The sequence below is a fragment of the Mixophyes fleayi genome, chromosome 2 (assembly GCF_038048845.1).
Source record: "Mixophyes fleayi isolate aMixFle1 chromosome 2, aMixFle1.hap1, whole genome shotgun sequence".
Classification (NCBI taxonomy): Eukaryota; Metazoa; Chordata; class Amphibia; order Anura; family Limnodynastidae; genus Mixophyes; species Mixophyes fleayi.
In genome coordinates this window covers 324,648,085-324,661,942 of record NC_134403.1, presented here as the reverse complement: position 1 = coordinate 324,661,942, position 13,858 = coordinate 324,648,085, and the positions used below count along the sequence as shown (strand labels likewise).

Here is a 13,858-nt window from a genome sequence, read left to right as displayed (position 1 = left end):
GTGATTGTTAGGATCGCTGACCAAACTGATTTTACTGTCGAATGAAGTTCAACAACATGGCTGACGGCTCATCATGATTGGCTATCCATGCATTCTTTCCCATACTAGTCTGTTGATATAAATACATGAGAAATATTTAATTTTGCAGTCCTTCTCTGCCGTCAACAATGTGAATAAGAAGTCTGAGGGTCCACAAGGTAAAAAAGTATTAATAAAACCTACCACAGTAGATTATTGTCACTATGGCTGTGCACAACTTCCCAATTATGTTTCCAGACTGTTAAACCTATAGAAGCATCAGATTCAGGTGGCAGCACATGAGCATCTCTATACTTATGTTGATCCCAATTCTGGGTTACATTTGTTGGAATAAGGCGTTCCATAGGCAAAAACTGTTTCTGCATAGTTTTCCACCCTCAGATAGCTTTAATTCATTAGCGTGTACATACCCTCTTGAAATGTTTGCTAATTATAAAGATTTATCCTTCTGTGATTTTCAGTCATGTATGTATTGAATAAATTAGGCTTGTTTGTTGCCACTGCATCTAGATAGGAGAACTCTGCAGTTGTTCCTGCATTGGGTACGGTTTTATTCAGAGACGTTTCATGACCAGCAAAAATGAACAGCTTTTCCTGATAAGTTAAAGACATGGCTAAAAATTGTAGAAGGAAGGCAGAAATATTAAATATTTTATTTTTCAGAAATTGCAGCAGAAGAAGTACATGATAATGAATTAAAGTTATCTGCATTTGGAAATCCCCAGTAACAAATAAACTTGTACTTTCAGCCTGTTGTTTTCCTTTACAACTTAATTGAATTTAATGGACCATTTAAATGGTACAAAAATTAATATTGCTCTTTAACAAAATCATCATAATCTCTCGTACTAAAAGATTAACTTATTAAATACACTACAGCAGATCTGATACACTAATAGTTTTGTATCTGTCTGAGGGATTTAACTTCCTGAGAACAACATGCCATTTCTCCCATATACAAGAGATGAAAAATAATTATTGGTATATCAACAGGTAATCATCATCTATATATATAGCGCCACCAATTCCCTGCAGCGCTGAACAGAAAATATTTGTCATTCCCATTAGTCCCTGCCCCATTAAAGCTTACAGACTTAATTTCCTAACACATACACACACATATACTAGGGTTCATTTTCTCAGCAGCCAACTTACCTACTGGTATATTTTTGGAGTGTGGGAGGAAACCGTAGCACCTGAAGAAAACCCACGCGAACATAGGGGGAACATACAAACTCCACACAGATAAGGCCCTTTTCGGGAATTGAACTCATGATCCCTGTACTGTAAGGCAGAAGTGCTAACCACTGTGCCACCATGCTGCCTTTAATGTGAGAGACATGTATGCATTCCATGATGAGGAATAAAATGTTTATACATCCATCTATTAGTGTCTTTATCCAGTCTCAAATTAGGAGTAATGGTAAATGTAGGCATCATTAAAGCACTGAGGTCATGAGTTCGATTTAAGACCATGGCCTTATCTGTGTGGAGTTTGTATGTTCTCCCCGTGTTTGCGTGGGTTTCCTCCTGGTGCTCCGGTTTCCTCCCACACTCCAAAAACATACTAGTAGGCTAATTGGCTGCTATTAAATTGCCCTTAGTCTCTCTCAGTCTGTGTATGTTACGAGATTTAGATTATAAGCTCCAATAGGGCAGGGACTGATGTGAATGAGTTCTCTGTACAGCGCTGCGGAATTAGTGGCGTTATATAAATAAATAGATGATGATGATGATGATGATGATGAACAGTGAGAACAAAGTTGTTTCTAAGACAACAGAATATTTTCTATGACTAAATATTTCACAAAAATTCAAGTTACAAGTTAGTGTCTAATACTGTAACTGCTGGGCAGGGAACTATTACAAGATAATATTTAACCAGTGTGGATACATCAAAGAAGTGGAATTACCATTAAATCTGACGTAGCAGGCCGAAGCCAAGAGGAAGGCCAATTATGAAATGATATTCTGATTATTCTGAGATAATAGAACCACCAAACTAATTTAAAATACATTTTTATTTTTCATTTCCTTTCAATTTCTTGTACTTATATTTATACACTATTCAAGCACATACTGCATTTTAAAGATGTGTTTTACCCGATCTTATACATAAAAGTACTGTATCATAAGATACTGTCAGCATAGTTGCATGAATGGATTCATTAAATTAATATATATTTGTGCAAATTGCCAACCAAATCAGGAGATTTACAAGTCAAATTAATGGGAACTTTCACGTGGGACCTATCTACTGATCATAATTCTGTTAGCATTTTAACAAATTGGCTGCACTTCTATTCAAGCAACAAATTAGGACCCTTACACACAAATTAAACATGTAGTTCTCCAATGGTTTGAATACATACCCATCTTCAGAGTGTTGATTGGTCATTTGAGCATCAACAGATACTTGACTGCCCAGTCAAACAATTAGTTACAATTTTAATGCATCACAAAAAAACTAAGCAATTGGCCAAGCAAACCAATCATTTTTTAATAAATTCACTCTCTGTTACTGGCAGCACTGTGGGTAATTCATTACAAATCACATTATGATTTTGAGGAAATTTAGCAAATACATTATAAGCAATCAGTACAAAAAGCTTTTTAAATGCAAGTTCATATTGTATTAGCAAGGGCTACTTTAATTTACATGATCCAATTATATTAAAGCTTATTTTTTTTATTTTAAATATAGAAGTGTAAAAAAAGAAACATTGAGGTCAATGACTTCATCTCAAGTTGGTTGAATACATGGCATGAATTTCGAACAAACAACAGTTTTTAATTGGTGTTTGGTTTAATGTTCAATTGGATATGCTAAAAAGAAAATAAGATTGGAACTGCATGAGAAGCCCACCTGAGTTGTTCTAGATATTGCAACACTACTGTGCTTGCCCTAAACAGTACTGTACACTGACTACAGTAAAGGACAGCACGCATCAACATTTTCAGTAGCGTATGGGCTAGCAACTACCATTTGATTGGGATTGTTGCATTCATCATTTGATTGATCTGTTCACAAGGAAAGTATATTATGTATAGATTAGAAGGGAGAATGATTTTACAGAAACAAACGTAGCAAGGAAATTAATGGACCAGTAGGAAAGCACTTCTCAGAAGAGGATTGCTTAAACTTGAGGACAAGTGACGTTTGAGAGGGAATGACTGTCACTTTATACAAAAAAGTACTTTAGAAAGAACAGGTGAAGGATACACAAAAGCGCCACCGTGTAGGTGAACTGGAGACTACTGAATGGATTAAATAAAAAAAAACATTGGATAGATTTAGGCTCTGTAACAATTCAATGAAATAAGACTATAGATAAGATGAACCATTTTTGTCCTGATGTCATCTTAAATATATATGTGTGCCAAACAGGAGGCCTAGGAGAATGGAATACTCTGATTATACGACCATCTTTTAAAGTTTCAAAAGCATAAATTATATATAAAATGTGTAGCATAGCAAAATACTAAGCAATATATTTATGTAGTAACATTTCAAAGAGTCTTTGCATGTCATTTAAGGATCAAAATCTATTATATTGGTAAACAATATACATTATGCTCACTTCAAAGGAACAAGTTTGAATAGGGAGAAACAGATTCCCGGATTGCTGTATATAGTGTTTTTCTCATTGCAATACCATTTGTTGTTGTTCTCAAGGCGAAAAGCAAATTAATGCATATTATTATCATCATTTCCCGTTCTCCAGTATTCTGTAAGGCAATTTAAAACTGGCACATTGAGCTCATTTTATATTGGTAATATATTTCTTGTGTTGTAATTCATTTTGCCAAATAATTTTTTACATATACTGTTTAAGAAGGTTAATTTACAGTCTTGCCCAGAACCAGTAAATCAAAACCTACATGTAATGGAGGGATTAAATATGATTTAGAACAACGACTTAATGGATGACCTCTCAGCAAGTCAATTTTTTTTCTAAAACAATTTCTTAAGTTATGGATTTTTCCTTTGTCTTTTAGCAAGTACAACACGGAGGTCTTCCAAAGTCACCACTTATATTTAAAAGCTATATTGTTCATAACTGAATAATGCCCAGTCAATTAAAGAGAACGTGGCTAGTCACTCAATAATAATATATAGTCATACTCATGTTCTGTACATCTAGAAATGTTGTACAAACACACAATGCAGGGGAACTATAAACAGCAAAGTGAAACAAATGAGTTAAAATTCTTGGCATTAAAGAGGCCTGATAGGGACATGGACTACATAACCTTTGGGTCTATCAAACACATAAGGGGTTAAAAAGCACTCTGAATGTGTTATAATCAATACATTCAGTTGTCTTATTGTACTGCTTCCCTGCTGCTTCAGCCCCTTAAAGACACAGAACAGCCACAACACAGGTCATAGAAAAAAATAAGCATAAATATTTTATCCTATGAAACAAAATAACTGCATTTACCAATTTCTTTCCTATTCATGGTTCGCTCAGGATCTGTAATTAAAATTTGCATTCTACTTATGTAGTGTCAGCCTGCACTGTATATAGTTCTTTGCATAATCAACAGCCACACATTCAAACCCTGGGAATGCTTATCAAGGTAATGAATGCTGGATGGGAATGGTAAATACAAGGAGCTAACAGACCCTGCTACTGAGTGGGAACAATCTCCCTACCCACCCTGTGACGGTGATGCCTTTGAGTATGAATACACTTACAGTGTGCCATAAGCTGATTTAACAGGAAAAGAGAAAGAAGTACAGCATCTTCAGTAACAAACAGGTTATACTGAACTTCAAGATCTGATTGAACAAAACCACAGCAATAACACAATATACATAGTATACTTGCTCAATACCATAGTACTAATGAAATAAGTTATTCAAAGCAAGCCCATTAATTTTATGCCCTCTGAATGTGTTGTATAATCATGATTTTTCTTCTTTGTTTCAGTATTTTTGCAACTGTTCAACAGATCACTGGTCCAGCTGTCATTAAGAGTTGAGACACTAATATATTTTAAGTTATAAAGTTTTAATAGCTTCAAACAGCATTTCCAGGTGAAAATATGTATTTGGGATTTAATGTAATAGATTATGCAATTATTTTTAAAGAGAAATTCTGATGATGTAACTTTAGTGCCTTATTTATTTATTTTTTGGAGTGGGGGAGGGGGAGTTTTAAACAGATGATGCAAAATTAAGCATGCACTTAGAGTACATTCACTTAGACCAGTGCACTTAGGAGCACACTTAATAATATAGTATGGTTGTAACATAAATAATATACACCATTAGAGAACAATAATGTACATAATGAAACATCATTAAACTCCTGCCTAGGCTATTCACTACAGAACAGGGTATAAAAGTGGAATATTGTGGCACTACGTCACTTGTAATGTAAAGTATAATATTCCAAACAGTATCACACCATGCCACGGTCGAATGCATAAGTTAACACATCAAAGTCTGACAATATCCACAGATCTACAAGAGCACAGAGATGTAACCACATAAAACTTACCTGTTAAAAAATAAGAGGGGGGGGAAAGTAAGCGCTGAACACTCCAATAGGCTATGAGGAATCAGACGATAAATCCAGAACCCTTTGGTATTCCATAGCAGCCTGTTGTCTCCAGTTTCAGGATGTGGGCAGAGAGCTGCTCGGTAACCATACAGTGCTCTCTGCCTGCGTTCATTCTGTGTGTTTCACTACCTCCAGCTGTTTATATCAGTAACTAACCGAGCAGCAAGCTAGAAGCCCCAATCCGCACATGCTCAGTGCTGCCCTTCACTGCTGCTGCTATCCACTCACAGACATCTGCGGGGTCCTAGCGACTACTGCTGACCACAGCACAGAAGATGCAGTGGAAGATGACACAGTCTCCAATACAGCTGTGCTCCAGCTGCGGTACCACGCTGCACCTGTATACTGTGTGTCTGGAGCACTCTGCGTATCTCAGCACAATTGGTCACTTTTATAATGAAATACATTGAATGCACTTGTTTACATATCGCTAATGCATTAAGTTCAAATGCTTTTTTCTTCTTCATTTTTCCCCTCTATCAAGTGTTATAAAGTATATTAGATATAGAGCAGATGCGTATGCAGTGATTAATGCAGTCAAGTGCACAGAAGTGTCATTAGCTATAATTAGCTTGTAATTATTTTTCTATTCATTATCTTATAATTATGATGTCTGTTAAGACCCCTTAGTGTTTCAGGAAATACTATCAGATCCAGAAATATGTGTAATGTGTTTTATATAGATAGATAGATAGATAGATAGATAGATAGATAGATAGATAGATAGATAGATATTTCTCAACAATAAGCTGTAAATAAGGTAACATATTCGATGTTCTACATTATTATCTACACTTAATCTGACTTCTTACATTCTTTCTAGGTAGCCATAAGTCTGTAAGTCATTGGCCCCGATTCACTGAGGCATTGCATTATCCAGTTTTTGTGCACAGGCAATGTGTTGGTTTTTATTAGGTTAGTAAATATGTAAACATGTTTAATATATGAACATGTGCCTCACATCACTAAATTGTGTTGTGTTCAGGGACACTGCTTCTCCCACTATGTTGTTATGTTGAATCCTGCTGGCCTACATTACCCTGCTCACATTAGGATTCTGACCTAGGTAATGTACTTATGGGTGGACTGGTGACAAACACTATGAAGATCTGATTGGCTATATGTTATTCCACTTAAAAAGATAGAGACATCCCAGATAAACAGGAGATGAGGATTGTATAAAATAAGTGACCAGTCCCTATAGACCATAGCTACATACACCTTAAATAGTTAAAACGTTTAAAGACTAAGGTCTACTATTTTTTTTATCCCAAAAAATGTACACCTCCCACCTAAATAAAAACATTCCCTTGGTAAAGAAGTGGTTTTACAATAATAATGATACATGAACCAGCTATTACATTTATTTATCATAAATCCTGTGTGATAATGCATAGATGTTTACTATGTATAAGCTTTACTATGTAATAAGCTTTAGAAGGTGGTCATTTAAGACACAAGTGTGTAGTACCCAGTGCACATTTGAATTGAATTCAGTAAGACGATTAATATGCATGAGGTTAATGGCACATGGGGACTTTGTATGACCACATATTTAGCCCTGGGAATCTGGCGCTTATTTGCCTGCACATAGCAGCCAGTGTCAGCAGCACAAAGTAGTTGTTCAATAAAAATTTATATGCTCTATGAACGGTGCCCTCACAAAGCGTATCAGCACTAGTGTGCGAGGAACTCGTCAGCTTCATAAAACTTCAGGAGAATATACTAAATATGCTAGATCACAAAGATTAGCAAGTGACTTATTTTTTGAAATTAATGAGGAACTTCGCCCAAAACTTTGTTCAGGAAATTAAGTTCCAAAATGAAATCCTATCTCTGCTGGTGTCCCTAAGGGCTATTACAGTCCTACATGTTCTCTCCTCTTAAGGGACAGATTTATTATTAACTGCATTTGTAACACGATCCATTTCCATCCTTATCGCAAAGATAAGGTTTGAAATATTATGTCTATTTATTAAAAATCTTTACTAGGTACAGCAGTCTCATAAAACTGTTGTTCCTGTGAAGACCTGTCTCCTATCTTTCCTATGGTCACTATCGCAAAGTGGTCACCTTTGCGATAGTGACTGGATGGGAGAAGAGGTAAGTTGCGGTGAGGGATTCGAAGATCAGTCTACCAAATGCTCTCCCTACAGGCTTCATCAGCTAACGCCAACCCCAGATGTTAAATTATAACATAGCAGTCCCTATAGACATCTATAGGGACTGCTTTGGAGTTTGATGAAAAAGGCAAAACAGCAGATATCTACAATAAATTATTCTTATAAATAATAAATACATTTCAACTTTACTTAAAAATACAGCTGAATTTTAATGTACAAACAGATAGGCCCCAGAGCTCACCCTGCCTAGTAGATGTTAATACCCCTGCCAACTGGGAATGACTGGGAATATTTATGTGGGAGGGGCTTGGCTGAAAAAGTAAGAGGAGAGTGGCATTGCTCCGTTTTAACCACCTGCAGCCTCAGAGGATCTGGCAAATGGCACATTCCAAGTAGGACTGTGTGTGTGTGTATTTAAAAATAAAAATGTTTTAACTCTTTTTGTGTTTGTTTTTTTACAATGCTGGGATGCCTGACTACCACTATAAAACTGAGGGACATCTAAAACAGAGATAAGACAAGTAAAAACAATTTAGGAAAACAGAGTAAACACAATTTGAACCTGAACCTGTGTATTTAATGAGCATCTAAATAAACTGTATACATTCAAAGAGATTCCTGGGAGTAAATTTATCAAGCTGCGATTGTCTGGTGGGTTTGAAAAGTGGAGATGTTATTTATAGCAACCAATAAGATTCTAACTATCATTTTGTAGGATGTACTAAATAACTGATAGCTAGAATCTGATTGGTTGCTATAGGCAACATCTTCATTTTTCAAGTCCCCCCCTGGGGGTAAATGTATCAAGCTGAGAGTTTTCCGGCTGGTTTGAAAAGTGGAGATGTTGCCTACAGCAACCAATCAGATTCTAGCTATCATTTTGTAGAATGTACTAAATAAATGATAGCTAGAATCTGATTGGTTTTTCAAACCCACCAGAAAACACCCAGCTTGATACATTTACCCCCTGGTCTTTTTCACACTGGACTTTGAATAAATAATATTGACAGCATTTAAGTTCTGTCATGATATGGAAGCATTTAAATAGGTTACTTTTTTTCTTTTCTTTTTTATAAATGGCACTGTAATGCTGTAAACTTTTTTTTTTTTAAGACAAATCCATTAACTTACACGGATAACCTGTACATCTGAATAACTCACATTTTCAATTTAGCTTAGAGATGTATGCAGACAAAATTAAGCCATGTGCTTATGGTGTTACAATGATTTGTCTGCACAGTAACAGAATTTACTTGTCATGACACAATCTCACACACATATCATGATGGGGTAGTGCAAATACAGAGCTCATCAGAACTTTGACAGCTAGGTTAGATATTTGTATGCACACATCAGAGGCGCTGGAATGTAAATGGTTAGTCCCAAGAGGTCTAAAGGCACTAACTGACTGCAAACCTTTCCCACAACAGGATGGATTTTTTTTCTTTCAATAAGTTCACTGCAATCACTTTCCTGTAGAACAGACAATGTATTATTGAACACCCCCCCCCCCCCTCCCATTCCCCTGCTTACCTGTTGGTTCCTCACTCACCTATCTTACTATTGTAACCTACTGTCCTGACCCTTGTCTTGCAGGAATTATAAGTACAAAAAATGTTGCTTCTCCCAGGTTTTTCAAATAAACTGATTGACTACAATAACTTTCAGTCACCTATATTGTTACACTACTAACAGTGACTATAATAACTTTCAATTACCTATATTGTTACACTATTGACAGTGTTGATGGATGGGACTTTTATTGCACTGATGAACTCATAGGGATTAAGCATACCTTCTGAGTCTTGCATTTATAGTTTGCTGTTTATTGTATTCTAACCAGTGTCGGAACTACAGGGGGTGTGGCCACTACGGGGCCCAGAGGAGAAGGGGGAGCCTGTAAATGGCTTTGCGCCAGAGGACAACGTCCTTTACCTGATTTGCTGCTTACTGATAATATATATATATATATATATATACACACACACACACATTTTTATATATATATATATATATATATATATATATATATATATATATATTATAGATAGATATATGCTTCTGGATCATATTTCCTGAAACAATATCCGTTCCCTAAGGGGATTAGAGTGGCATTGCTGAGCCTTTTACCTAAATTTTGATATTGAGCCTGGTAATACACTGTTCCGCCCCTGATTCTAAACATAGAAATTTGGGGACAGACTACAATTTTCATCATGCCATCTCACTGGTTGGAACAGCCGTATTTTTTGTTATATTTGTAACTCATTAGTGTATTAATCGGTTTTCTTACATCTAATAGCTTGCAACGTTTCAGCAAAAAAGTGGGTAAGAGTAACCATAGTTCCTGACTTCCAAGGATAGTCCCAGGCTTTAAAGAATCATGGTTCCTCAATATGTACCTCATTTCTATTATTTGTGGTTGACAAGAATATGTGATGAGAAGATTTCCAAATAAAGTAATTACATGTAATAATATTTTTTTTTTACGAAAATAATCGTGACTGCACTACCACCCAGTATTGCTGGTGGGTGGGTTTGAGTCTATTAATGTCCTCTAGCATGCAAAATTGAAAATAAAAATGTGTTTCCTTGATAGCATCTGCTGGTCTTATTTTGTTAATGAGACTTGGAGCTTCAGCTTTCCCCAGTCCCTTGATAATCTGCCTATTTCTGAGAGACGTACTGTACAGTGAGTTAATTAATCTGGCATTGCTTGTTCTTACAGGGTGAGCCTCAATAGGCCTTGGAATATAAGTAGTACATGTGAACTTCCGGACTTTATAGCTCCCAGAATATTTCCAGTTATATTGGAATATGTTGGGGTAAAATACATTTTATACATGAGGTAGTTGGTTGTATTATAGTCTGTATTACAGTTTAGTGGATAAGCATAAAAGTTCATTATAGATGAAATACTGAAAGTGTTGTATGAAAAACCAATCCTCTGTATTTGATGAGAAAATATGTTTTCTCCTCTAGTGTTACAGAGACCATCTGTTGCTGTCTCTATTGGTATGGCTCCTTTCAAATTACCTTTTTATTTTGGATTTTAAATGTGCAATACCTTTCAAAAACCTTATCTTTTGAATAGCGCCGTTCTATATGCCTTCAATCGCATTTCTAAAAATGCTTGTGCTTTTTTAAATTCTTTATTCAAAACAGTCTGAAGCAAAAACTGACATTCGTGTACTGGCTACATTAAATAAAGACCTGGAGTAACGAAAAATATCTTAAAGTAAAGTAGAATTATAGATTCAACTATTCTAGTCCAAGAGCAAAATAATATTTATATGTGCAAACAGCACAAATGGCTTGTAATCCATAGCTATCAAGCAGACTTTTGCTTTTATTAGTTTATTGTAGTATGGGTTCTAGAATATGTCAGCTAATTAAAAAACATTCAAGTACAACTTTATGTATTTTTAATATGTGCATACTGGAGTATCAATTTTTTCTCTCACAGATTGTGAAGAATTGTCCCAGAAAACTGTTTTGCAATGTACCTGGTTTTTCATATTTTAATATTGTCAACTTGGTCAGTGCTACAGTACTTTGCATTTTTGTGGTGATGAATGCATTTGGCGTAGATGTAGTGAAATATATCTTTATAGTGTATAATACAAAATAATATGATCACATCCAATGGTCATGTCATGATGTGAGGTATAGTGTCTTTTGTCTTCATATAACCTGTATAGAGTGTAATAGTACCCTGTTCAGTGGCCAGTTGCATCTTTAGTAGATGTAAGGTCTTCAGACTGCATGTAGTATAGACTTGCATTATGATCATATTCACTGGTCAGTCCATGTTAGGTAGATATAGCATCCTTTGTCTAGATAGAGTGTAATAGAATTGTGTAATGATCATGTTGTGTGACAACGGGGGAATAGGCCTGCCCCTATCTCACAACTCCTTCTGAACTTCTCCTCTGCGACAATTTGATCTAGTTATCTGAGCCTAATCAACACTGGTGCATGTGGCATACATGGATAAAATCAAGGTGGAGGGAGATTCTTTAAAAGCGGCCTAGTCAGACCCTCCACACACTGGCCACTCCCTTCCAATGGCATGATATTTAATGGACCCCTGCTTTCTCTTGTGGATCTTTTCTACCACAGTGGTAGAGGTCATGGTAAAAGGTGTAATGTCCTAAGAGTCTCATTGGCATTGGCCAACAGAAGGGAGCCAGCTTAGGTCAGGGATGTTAAGGAAAATTGTGCTCTGTATGCTGTCTCCTCCCTCACACTCTCTATATTGGTCCTTTAGTGTCAACTGGTGCAGGGGATGGTGATTAATGACATCAGCATCCTGCTTCTGTATGACCCTATGAACTTGCTGTATCATACTATGACTAACTGCATTCTATAACTGTTACAACTGCTGCAGCCATTAACCCTGTGTGTACCTACATCACTGCTGTTATTCTTGTTCTCAATAAACCAGCAACTTGGTTAAGTTTAATGCTGTGTGCTCTAACATTCCTATCCAACACTGCTGACACCTTACATAAACCAAAAGGTTCTGCCAATAAGGGAATGTATTGTAATAGAGCCATGGAAGTGGCAAAGTGTCTAGCTCATCTAACAGGGATCAAGGGCATTAATACGGGGTGGACAGTTACTTCCAGTGAATTTATTTCTGCTCATCATGCAATGTACAAAATAAGCAGTTCAGTTACACTTCCCACATTAAACTCATAAAGTAAGGGAGCATGGGTTGGATGAATTGGGTTGAGAGAAGAAGATTGAAGGATGGTATAAAGGAAAACTAAGACACATGGTGTGAGTAGGAATTGGAGAAGGAGGAAAAGTGTGGTGTGATTGAGAACCATAGGTGGGAGACTTGAGGAGGGGGAAGGTGTATGGCAAGGGTTGGGACAGGTGATGGTGGGGTCTTGGTTTAAGTATGCACTTCAGGAAGGAGAGTTGTAAGTGGATCCAATTTCATAATTTTCTGAATTGTTTCAGAATCACCCAAAGATCGCAGAATATTTTATTGCCACTGGAGAATCAGGCTAATCACAGTGAATCAACCGTTATTCGTCAAGGATCAATAAATGTCCCATGTGTCGAAGTCAGATAATTGGATATGGTCATCGCAAATTAATATCTAACAATCCTATTGTCTATGTCTGAAGTTATACGACTAGTACACTATGGCATGGAGGAGCGTAAATAACCGAAACATGTGCAGACACTTATACACGCATTTACACGAACATATACAGTTGTAATTAGCTAGTTAGCATAGTTATTTGTACTGAAATGTAGCAGAGTTTATGGTGAAATATCATAATGGTATATACACGTTAGTGAGATCTAAGGTTCAGGTCACAGGAAAGATATCGTATCTGGTATCATTCTAATCCCCTATTTATCCGCAGATGTCTGGTTCTATCACTGAACAGATCGCACCTTGCGTATGCTAGATATGGATTGTAGGGAATAAATGATCATGTATGGTATTGTGTGTGTAATGCTAATAGACCAGTTTGAACTAGTTCTTGGCGGGAAGATTAAGTATGCATCTTCTGGAGAGCTAACTCCCACCCTTGGATGGCATCATTTGAACTGTCCAATGACCTGCATTACGCTGGACCTTCCTGAAGCCTGAACCTATGGAAACATGCCAAATCATCTGTATTGTTTTCAATGAATCACTGACTGTATATAAGCAGGGGCTCTGGGACCAGTAGTCAGTCACATTGACCACAGACTTCAGGAATGAATGGCTTTATGCTGGATCCAGGACGCCTGCAATAGTAACGGCTATACTTTTTTTTATTCTGACTTGTTATTCTGCTACTTTTTGCTATTAAATCACATTGTGCTTTGGAACCACATCACTTAAAGTGGACAATCGTTATTGGATAGTGACTAGACATACATTCATCAACTATCAATAAATGTCCCATGTTTTCAACCTTATAAATGGAGCTTACAGCCCCTCTGCCACTCATTCTTCTTGAATAGTTCTAGGGGAAAACATATGTCACATATGTGGGGTTAATCCGTGGTCTGGCCTCTGACAGTTCTACTCTTTATCTTCACTTCTGTTCTGTGCACCCTTGGTATATAACTTGGTATATAACTTGGCTAAAAATCTGCCTATTTTTTACA

The 13,858-nt window shown here is 36.5% G+C and overlaps 1 protein-coding gene across 1 annotated transcript in view; it reads right to left on the bottom strand.

Annotated features, from left to right (window-relative positions):
- WSCD1 (WSC domain containing 1) overlaps nt 1–5,822 on the bottom strand; it is a 180,417-nt gene extending 174,595 nt beyond the window's left edge. The window contains exon 1 of the mRNA XM_075196776.1: nt 5,550–5,822. The gene's annotated coding sequence lies outside the window, so the exon portion shown is untranslated. The remainder of the gene's footprint in view (nt 1–5,549) is intronic.
- Nucleotides 5,823–13,858: the final 8,036 nt, after the last annotated feature.